We start from the raw sequence: 12,038 nt of genomic DNA on the forward strand, positions 1-12,038 counted from the left end.
ATTAAATTTATATAATTTACAAATTTTAATAAATAATTTAATTTAAATATTTTAATAAAATTTAATATATTATTCAATTATTTTAATAAATTTTTAATTAATTATATTTATAAATTTAATTAATTGAATAGTTATGAAATAATGGAATGTAATATATATTATGAAATATGAATAATTAAGAAAAAAAATATTATATTAATATAAAATATATCAAATTACAAAATTAAAAAAAATTAAAACCTAATGTAAACCCTCCTCATCCGCGACGTCAATATTGTCCTTGTTCGGGGTCGGGGGGTCTATCGCGGTGCTGGGGCCCTAGTGGAGGCGGTCGGCTGTGACGAGGAGCTGGCCCGCATGTCCCTCATGGCTATCATCGTCTCGAGCCGGCTGATGCAGTCCTCCATAACTGAGTTTGGTTGTGGCGATGACTGTGTCGGTGGAGGTGGCGATGGTGATGTGACGGTACAGCTGGAGACATAGGCCTCAAAACTAAGGTCGAACACTGGACCCTTGTTATTGCCCCAGACTGTAGCTAACCACATTTGCTGCTCGATCATTTCCACCGAAGCCTCCGATCCAATGGGGGTATGGTGGTTATCGGAGGTAGGCTGAGGCTAATGATCTCCCATCAGCTTCTGGAATGTCTCCTGCAAAACAAACAAAATTATTAGTACTTTTAATGAAGAAATAATTTTTTTAAAAAATAGTAGTAGTAATATGTACTTACCGCCGCACACAGCGGCCCTCCACCTGCTCCAGCCACTGTCCTCCTTTTTCTTGTAGCATCTGGCGAACAGTTCTATCTGCTTGGGTGGGCAACAAGCTCTGCCTCCTGTAGAAATAAAACAGTTAGCATAATATGAGTAAAATAATGATAAACCTATAAAAGTAATGTAATTTACTTACCAACTTCCTCTTGTGCATGCCGACATAGAAAGATTCCCGCGGTACACAGTCGAGGACGTCGTGGGATTCAACGCCCGATTCTCCTTATTTTTAAAGGACTCCTGCTAGAAGTCCTTGCTGGCCCAGTATGTCTGGAGCTGGAGCCATACGTTGTTAGCCAGCCAAAGTGGCTTGACCAGGCTCGACCAAGCGACGGAGAACATCTTCCGAATGTACTTTCCGACCCACATGTGGAAGACCCAAAATATGTATTTATCACCATAGTCCCACCAGTAGGTCATCTACAATAAGAAAATTAAACAAAACATTAGTAAAATTTAATAAACAATTTAGATTATAAGACAATATGAAATTAATTTTAATTACATTACCTTCATGCTCTCAAACCAGAAATATTGATGCTCTGGCGCCACCAGCCTCAGACATGGCCACGTATGGGGAAAGTGTCCCCGCACCACTGCATTGATGCGCTCGAGGAAGCGACGTCAGACTTAAAAGGACATATTAATTAGTAATTTTCAAGATAAAATAATACAAAAAAAATTCATAAAGAAATTTACCTCGTATTATCGAAGCTGATTACTGGCACGCTGATGGTGGGGTGATAGCTGGTGGTGGTGGATCAGTTGCTGGTGTGGCAGATTTCTGTATGACCTCCTTAGCTGCTGACGCAACATCATTTAGAGTCTGTGGGCGGATGATGGTTTGACTGTGTCAAGTGGTGCGAGTGGTCGAAAGACTGCTTCCCCAACCTGAAAAGCATCAAACGGTGCTGCTGGAAGTGGCGGGCCACGACCACGTGGTATAAGAGACGTACCACTAGACATAATCTATCAAAATTATTCAGAAGTATTAGTTTGTGTAATAGGGAATATTATTGGGAATGTTAACCTAAATTTTGTGATTATTGACATTGTTATGTAAAATTTTATTATTGAGAATATAAGCCTAAATTTTGTGATTATTGACATTATTATGTAAATAATTTTATTATTGAACATATTAGCCAAATTTGGTGAATATTGAAATTATTATGTAAAATAATATTATTATTGGGAATATTGGTATAATTTTGCGATTATTGATATTATTATGTAAATAATATTATTGTTGAGAATATTAACTTAAACTTTGCGGTTGTTGACATTATTATATAAATAATATTATTGGGAATATTGATCTAATTTTGTGATTATTGACATTATTATGTATATATATTATTATTGGAAATATCAGCCAAATTTTGTGATTATTGGCATTATCATGTAAATAATATTATTATTGAGAATATGGGTCTAATTTTGTGATTATTGATATTATTATATTAAATAATTTTGTTATTGGAAACATGGGTATGATTTTGTGATTATTGATATTATTAAGTAAATATATTATTATTGAGAATATTAACCTAATTTTGTGATTATTGATATTATTTTGTAAATTTATTATTATTGAGAATATTAGCCTAATTTTGTGATTATTGAAATTATTATGTAAATAATACTGTTATTGGGAATATGGGTCTAATTTTGTGATTATTGATATTATTATGTAAATAACATTATTATTGGGAATATGGGTCTATTTTTGTGATTATTGACATTATTCTATAAATAATATTATTATTTAAAATATTAGCCTAATTTTGTGATTATTACATTATTATGTAAATAATATTTATTATTGGGGGTATAGGTCTAGTTTTGTGATTAATGACATTATTATGTAAATATGTTATTATTGAGAATATTAGCCTAATTTTGTAGTTATTGACATTATTATGTAAATAATAATGTTATAAAAAAAATTAGCCTAATATTGTGTAAATAATAATATTAATGAAAAACACAAGAATTACATGAAGTAGCTTATACAATAAATTGCACAAAAAAAATATACAATATGATTCAATACACAAGAATTGCATAAATTATACAACTATACAATAAATTTCACAAAAAATTACACTAAATAATAAATTAGACAATAATTGAATAAATTATACAACTACAAAAAATTTTCAAAAATTACAGAAAAATATTATAATTTTAGAAGTATATTTTAATTTTAGAAAAATATATTATAATTTTGAAATATACTTCAATTTCAAGAAATTATATTTTAACTACAGAAAAATGTATTTTAATTTCAAAAAATTATATTTTAATTTTTGGAAAATATATTTTAAATTCAAAAAAATATATTTTAATTTCAAAAAATTATATTTGAATTTATTATATTATAATTTCATAAATATATTTTAATTTTAGAAAAATATATTTTAATTTCAGAAAAATATATTTTATTTTTTCACAAACTTTTAACTGAACAAAATTTCAGAAATTGGGGGAACCCATTTCAGAAAAATGGTTGTGAAATATTTCTAAAAATATTTTTAGAAGTCTTATCTGAAAATATTTTCAGAAATGCTTTCAGTTATATTTCCAAAAATATTTTCATAAATATAGAAATAAAAGAAGCGGCGAAAGAAAAAAAAAAAAAAAAGAAAACTCACCTTCAGGCGAATGGGCGAAGAGACCAATGGATGGAGCGATGGACGGTGGAATGCGATAGCACGGGTCGATCTGGCGAAGCGAAGAGAGAGAGAGAGGGGGGGGGGGGGGGGGGAGAGGAGAAAAACAGGGAGAGAAAAAAAAATTTGCTAAGTGTCAAATATATAGTAACTTTTGGAACAGTCGTTTATAACAAACCGTTCTAAGTCTGTCCTAAAGTAAGTTAACGACATCGTTTCATGTGCTAACAGATTTTGGGTCCAATATTTGGCACGGTCACTTATTGAAATACTTGTTGATAAAACTGTTCCAAACATCTCAAACGAGGTCGTTTTAGGGTATATTTTGAAAGACCATTCCTATACTTGTATTGATCGTTCCAGTTAGAGTGCCAAAATTAATTTTCTTTTATTACAAAAAAATAAAAATGCAGAAAAAATCATTCCGGACATGTTAATGATCAAAGAAAAAGTTGACCATAAATTTATGTAGACCATTGGATACATATAATTCTTTTTGATAAATTGATACATGTTCAGCAGATCAAGTAAATTTGTATATCCAATATTGTTAGTGTTACGTATGTAGCACCCCCTTCGCTACAAGGGCTATATCTACCCTAAACGTCATACTTATAGTAATCCATGTGTTCATATATATACATTTTCACATAACCATCTAATTAATTTGCATACGTAATCCCAACACGTCATAATAGGTATTATCAACCCACAACATTATATATATGTATACATATTACACATCACAAAGTGATTCGTCACAGGAAATCCGTACACTTATATTCTCTCTGTACAGACAAAATGTGATTTGTACTCTAACTCACAAAGAGGATAAAACTGCATACTGGCCCGACCTGCCTGAGTATAGCGCGTAGACCTACCCTTCGACAGTCAGACACTTCAAAGTCTATTCCTGAATGAAAATGTCAGTAGAGGGATGAGTCTGCCACACAGTAAGTAAATAACCAGCCCTATCTATATATGTATACCAAATATAACCTCAAACAAGATAAACATGCAATATGCATAGAATATATAGTCAATTTGCTTTCACATAATCATCTTTATTACACCACATAGCTATCTCGCAATAAGATAATCAATTAAACTTCCCCTTTTTCCTAGTTTGCTTACCAGAAGGTGATATTGTGTTTTTCCCATCAACTCAATCTCACTGCTATATAAGTTCAAGTGAATCCCCTTGACAGCCGGCTCATCAATCTCATTTCGCATCATAGCTCTTTCAATTCGCATCATAGCTCTTTTATATTGCAGCATCGCTCTTTTCATATCACATCTTTTTCATATCGCATCAAAGCTCTTTTCATTTCATTTCTTTCTCATATCGCATTAAATCTCTTTTCATTTCATTTCGCCTTATAGGCTTTTCAACACATCAAGGGGTACTCACGCCACAATTATATTCAATTTCCACCACTCCCTCATTTTCACATATCATCATTCTTGTAAGCAACTAGTAACGTAAAATCATATATCAAGACATTCTCATTTTCAGATACTCCCAGCACATCGTACAAATAACATAGTATTTCAACGTATTTTCTCATTTCACGTACAAAATATCATCAATCAAATCAAATAACCATCACTCATATACTTTTAGATAAATCATTGTCAGCTCGAACCACAAATTCATATAACAGTAAAACCACAAATAAAGGGGACATATATAGATAATACTAATTATATACTTACCTCGGCCATACAACGCTTTTATCTATCCAAATAGGTAGTGGTTCGGTTTTTTCACTTTACCCCCGTATCCTATAATGAGTTACACCACACACAATTAATATATCGAGAATATCGTAATTTCTTTTAAATATAATATTGAATATCATTTGTACAATTTCTGATAATTCTTTAATATTTCATTTCTATCGAAATACAAATCTTCGTTTTTCCTCGTTATTAACATACATTTGTTAAATATAATTTTCAGAATATTTCTATAAATTTTCTATCAATTTCTCGCTATTATACTCTTTAATTGAACAATAATACATATAATTGCGTATTTGGTTAATAATTTCGATGAAATTGCATAAATTAGCTATAGTAATATTCAAATCTAATAAATTTAATAATCTAATTGACCAATGATATCATTTTTATATCCGATTTGATATTTAATCCGACACTATTTTAAATAGCCAAACTCGTAAAATATTTCGATTAAATAGTACATCGCTCAATATAAACAACATTTAATAAATGATCTAATTAAATAATATTATTATATAAATTAATAAAAATTAAAATAAAAACCTTACCTCCGCCGCGAATTGTCGAAACAGAATGGAAATTGCAATTTGGTAATATTGTAGATTATTCAACTTACAGATATATATATATATATATATATGTGGGGGTGGGGCGGTGGGTGAGGGCCCACCCCCAAACCCTTTTGTCTTTTCTTTTTCTTTTTTTTTTCTTTCTTTCATATATATATATATAATATTATTAAATAGTATATATTATATATAATATTATTATTATTTTATTTATTTGATTAAACTTTTCTCAAAATACCATTTACGTCCTTCCTAATTTTCTTAATTAAGATAAATTGTCTCAAAATATTATAATGAATTTCAATTTAATTCATTCAAATGTTATTACATTCCAATTACCTATAATTTATTTACTAATTAACTGAACTTCATAAAAATTTATCAATTAATCCCTCAATTATATATTATAATCTTTGAGGCGTCAGAACGTAGATGTTAGTATCCTCTTATAATGTCATACTGCATCACCTAATCAATCTGTTAAAATTTTAATAAAACCATTGGAAATGATAAATCAAAAAAATATTACATTGGATGAAGTTTTGGAACTTTTTGTTATACGGATACTGAGTTATCATATCTGATTCACAATCAATGAGATCGAAAATAATCTACTGTCAATCAAATCATGTGATTTTGCATCAGACCGCTATATATATTCACAAATGTATAGTACTTATATGTGTTTAAGTTTGAAATTAATCGGGCTCGCGCATGTGGAGATATCATAAGCGGAATGTGAATGGGGAATAATTTGTGCCTTTTAGAAACGGTTTTGTTTCAACTTTAGGAATGATTTTATTAATATTCATGTAGGGCACAATTTATTTATACATTTAAAAACAGTTTGATATAAATTTAATTTAGGAACGGTCAATTATTCAATGATCATTCCTAAAATTGAATTTAACTCCACTTTCCCTTGGCCCCTATTGAAAGTTGTCTGGAAACGCTTTTTCAAAAAGGTCAATTTGTTTGACCGTTCCTAAATTTTAAATTTTTCTTTTTTTTTAATTTTGTAATAATTTCAGGAACGGTATTTATTTATTAGCCTGTTTCTAATGTTATATTTAACAATTTGCGTGTGGCTATTTGGAATGGTTAAGGTAGGAACAATTTTTATATTAACTGTGGCTATTTGGAACGGTTTTTTCTATTTATAATAGTTCCTAAATATAATAATAATTTTAAAAAATTATTTAATTAATCAGTAATTTATTCAAGGATTGTTTATAGATGTCTAATTACAGAAACTCTGAACTTTCAGACATAATTATTGTCTTCTTCAGTCTCGTAATCCTCATCAAAGCTATCTTCATCACACTCATCATTAGATTGACAATTTTCTGATTGGAATGTACTTGCTCCTTGTTGATTAGCAACAGAAAGCTCAACGACTAATTCTATACCATTTAGGTGATGTAGGTCATAGTTATAGTTGTATGTCGCAACTTGTGGAGTAGGCATTGTCTCATCCTCTTGAAACGTGATTTCGATCCATCGAGAGCCATCAATTACTCTTCTGGCTTTTATTTTGCAGACAGTCATCCAGTCCACTTTGTCTCTCTTCATGCTAGGGTACTCCATGTAGTAGACTTGTACTGCTTGTTGTGCCAGGATGAATGGTTCATTCCTTTGCTATACTTTCTTGAAGTTTACAAATAACGAGGTAATAACGAGGATGTACCTCTCATGGGATGGACCCAACGGTATTTAAACAAAACGATTTGCATGTTTAGAATAAGCGGGTAATCTAACTAAATTATCTTTTCGAGAATCCCATAGAAGTCAGAGTCTGTATTTGTATATGATAAGCTTTTGACACATACCCTACAGTTCATAGTAAACTTGCCTATGCTGTGGAGTTCAGTGTGGAAATTATAATCATTCCCAATGTAACACAAGATTGTTGTGACCTCAGCTGTAGGACCCAATAATGCAACTTAAAAAACTCGTTGTCTGTATAATTCAATTCGAATTTCACCTGTGCTGCACATATTAGAGAAGCTATATTTTGACAAATTACAGTTGTAACACAATTCAAAAAGCTCAATTCAAAAAGCTCAATTCATAAGACACAACTTACATGACATTTGAGCTAATCCTTGAATTGAGTAGCTACTAGCTCCTCAATAATGGGGTCCTCCGAATGTGGTGCTCGTAAAGTTCATTCAAAAATGACTTATTCATATACATATCAATACATAGGTTAAAAGTCCAAAATAACAATATGAATAAACTATATTGGTTTCTTTACACTTACTCGTAGTATGGCGTGACTACTTCACAATTGGTTAATATATACGTCTCGATTATGTGGCGTTCTTATCCACAGAGCCATCTCTTATTTGATGCACCACTACCTCGATCAAGGTAGTTGAAAATAACCCGTTGGATACGAGTGTCGTTCATACAAAGGTCGTCATTCTGTTAGCAAAGAAATCTACGACTCAAAGTAGTGCGAAGGGAATAGATCGATTTCTTCTATAAGATAAGTCTCTAACATTGACACCTCAACATGTGCTTTGTTTTTCATCTTCATTTTCAAGTTTCGAAGAAATCTAATAGTCGAATATTTATTGGAAACTAAGTGACACTAGAACTATTTCAGAAAAGTAGTATAACTCGTGTACTTACCTCTCAAATGGATATATTCACCTGTATTGCACAGGCCCTCCCACGCGCGCTTCATATGGTAGGTGAACAATTAGGTGCTCTATTGAGTTGACGAAAGTTGGCCAAAATATCTTTTCAAGGTTGCACAAGATGTTAGCAACACTAGCTTCCAGTTCTTGTACCTTAGTTACATCGAGCGCCTTCAAACAAAGAATCTGGAGTAGAAGGCTAACCTCTGTCAACGCACTCTACACAAGCTCAGAAAGCATTTCACAGAAGGCAATTGGGATCAACTTCTGCATGATACGTGACAATCATGATTCTTGATGCCATGAAGCCTTAGCTCCTTCATGTTGACACAACAGGCCAAATTAGATGTGTAACATCAGGAAACTTTATATGACTATTCCATTCATATATCCTCCTCTTACGCTCCTTGGTCAGGGTATATATGATACTGGGTATCATGTTCAGCCTTCTTTCGTCCGTCAAGGTCCAGTTAATTACATATGATCTTCTGGTCCTTCCGTGAATTCAGATTATCCTTTATTTTTTCCTTTATATCCATCGCAATATTGAATATATTGTCAAACACATTTTTTTCAATGTGCATGACATCAAGATTTGTGTCGTATCAAATGCGCCGACCAATATTCGATCTCCCAGAAGATGTTTTTCTTTGTCCACTTATGCTCGCTATTATACCCATCTGGAAGTGACAACGGCACTTCAACCGCAGGACTAAACTCTTCAACCCAATTGCAGATCTGTTCTCCTATCAATCTTGTTCGTGCAACCTTCCTTTCTACTCAGTTCTTAGTTAATGCTTTGTTGTTCCTACAGTACGGATACTTTAGGGGAGGAATTGTTTGTGGCAATCAAAGCACGCCTTCCTACCGTTTTACAGGTAGAATGCACGTGTGTATTCCTTACAAATTGGACACCTCACAACACCAGTGGAACTTCACCATACATCATCCCATAAGCGGGTAGGTCGTTCACAGTCCACATCAATGAGACGCACATTGGGAATGTCTCGTTCTTCACACTATCGTGCGTCAGTTACCCACATGCCACAAATTTTGCAACTCCTCGATTAGCAGCTCCACATAAACATCGATGAGATGTTTCGAGTTGGAAGGACCAAAGATCACCATCGTGAGGAACATATACTCAAAACTCATGCACATTCCCAATGGGAGATTGTATGGTGTAAGTGTAACGAGCCAGCATGAGTACGAATGACCGTATGCCCATGCGGCGGGCAGCGTGAACCCATCCATGCACAAACCCAGTCTAACATTACGAGGCTCTATTGCAAAATCAGGATATGTCCGGTCAAATTCCTCCATATCTCTGCATCAGGCAGATGGTACATGGATTCCTCCTCCGTCTGATAGCTGGCATGCCACATCATTTGATCGGTAGTCACTTCTGAAGCATACAATCTCTGCAGGCGAGGGGTAATCGGTAGGCACTTAAGAATGGGATATATATGCTGAGAAATATGACCCTCCGTCTTGATATCTACCAACTCAACAAAGCCCCCAATTGAGATTGGTGTGCAACCGTTCCACAAAGGCTACTCAGCAACATGCACTACATCATGAAATCGATCTGATAGTCCGAACACATAATCGCAGGGCCCCCCATCGTAATATGAATTAGGCACTTAATAGAACATGACCTCGTACTATCATCAGGCACACCATCCTGGTTGTAATTAGAAGACCAGAAAGCCGACCCAGCGGCATAAAAAAACCATCATCTGTGCCCAATCCATCTGCGTTGCGTCACCTCAGTGCTTACTGGTACCCTCCACCTCATGAGAAACGGAGTTTCCTCCTTGTGCAAAGGATCCGCAGTGACAGCATCAAAATAATCCTGCAGTTTCTCCTCGCCATGATGATAACTCTGCAATTATCATGATTTTATAGCGATTTAATCTTTCTTTTTAAGCCAAAATACTCCTAATTATGTGATTTTATTGCATATTCAGCAAAAAAGAAAGATTACAAGGAAATTTCTGCAGAATTGACAAAGCGTGCCCACACTTAGTGGAGTAGTCAACTCGGGATAAGGATAAGCACGAGCGATTTCCGCAAGAGATAAAGGAATCAAGTGTTTAGATTTAGAAAGGATTCTTTAAAGCTTATCTCTTGTAATTTATTTACCTTTTTAGAGTTTATGACGTATCTATCCCCCCCACTACGTCTAGATTCGTAGGAGACTTTTACTATAAATAGGGGGGTTCTCTTCATTTGAGGGGATTCAGTTATTGTTTAGAACTCCATAGAATTCTTGTTCATCTTTTCTCCTTTATTTTTATTTTACAGCCGGAATTAATAGAATTCCACTTTTTAGTGGGTTCTTCCATTAATATGTCCGGCTAAATTCCTTATTTTCTGATTAAGGTATGGTGATTGCTTGATTCCCATCATGTTGTGAGATCTAATCTGCGTTCTACACTTGTCAAACAAATATTCATGTTATTCTCTGGGCTTTAATTACAAACGTCTGATTTGTGAATGATTCGACCGGTTGTTCATTATCAAGAAGGTTTCCTTAGCTAATTGGACTTTATAAATCCATTTAATTGTTTATTTAGTTCAATACTTAGTGGCTACGTAGCATAATTAGTTATGTCACAGTATTTAATTATGTTATGCGAAATGCATGATCTAGTTTAAACGAATTGTCCTCGTAGGAGTTTGTTGATTAGAATCAGGCCTTTCTAATTCTTAATGTTGTTAATAGATTAAATCTTGTGGACGTTTCCAAGGTTGTCTGTTAATTAGAGATCTAGCCAACGGTCGTACCTTGGCTAACGAAAAGGTAAGGAAAGGTGAGGTTGTTAGGTCGTACCAACGATCATAATTGGTTTATTTGTCCATACATGTGTTATTCTTGCATCAATGATCAACCCACAAGAATCAAGCATAATCCTAGCCTTAACCGGGAAATCTCTCTCTCATATCTCTATCAGGTACTTTTAATTATTTAGTTTTTGATCACTTCTATTTATCACAACCTTCCCCATTATTTTCTATTTTTTCAAAAGAAATTAACTTAAAACCAATCCCTGTGGATCGACCCTACTCCCACTTTCACAAGTGTAGTAGGAATTATTTTTGGTGACTTCGACACTCATCACATGAGAAGTCCAATTATAATACTCTGGCATAAAATCTTTCAAATACAAGTAAAAATTTTACCTCATCCGAAGTTTTGAAAACTTCATTTTTTCACTTCTGATACGGACATTTAATTTTCTCACCATCCATATATACATGTCAAGACTTGGCCTATTCTATAAATGTAGCAACATCATCCTTAAACTCCAAAGTAAGACCCGCCCTATTCGGCAGGTACTTCTCGTACATCCATCTCCTCAACTGTTTTAATATGATGATGAGTCCTACACACACACATATATATGTTGTTATAACATTCAATTTATTTGATAAAATTACAATAAGTATACTCAATTGACAAATAAAAGGTTAAAATTGTTACTTGATCAAAACAACTTCAAATTTCGACGAAAATTTGAGAGAGATTGATGAACAAGAGTATAAAAATATTAGTAGGATAGTGAGATATCAAAAAGTTCGAGAGAGATTGAGGAAATAGAGAGAAAATAAGAAGAATGGAAGAAGATA

The 12,038-nt window shown here is 33.2% G+C and overlaps 1 long non-coding RNA gene across 1 annotated transcript; it reads right to left on the reverse strand.

Moving 5' to 3' along the window:
• Positions 1-297: 297 nt before the first annotated feature.
• Positions 298-1,395, reverse strand: LOC148786853 (uncharacterized). Its single transcript, XR_016067541.1, has 4 exons — positions 1,281-1,395; positions 910-1,190; positions 731-835; positions 298-650 (listed from the first exon to the last, which is right to left on the reverse strand). It is a non-coding gene; the product is annotated as an uncharacterized LOC148786853 (long non-coding RNA).
• Between the last annotated feature and the right edge of the window lie 10,643 nt (positions 1,396-12,038).

This window comes from Sesamum indicum, linkage group LG9, assembly GCF_026168435.1.
Source record: "Sesamum indicum cultivar Baizhima isolate 11 linkage group LG9, ASM2616843v1, whole genome shotgun sequence".
Lineage (NCBI taxonomy): Eukaryota > Viridiplantae > Streptophyta > Magnoliopsida > Lamiales > Pedaliaceae > Sesamum > Sesamum indicum.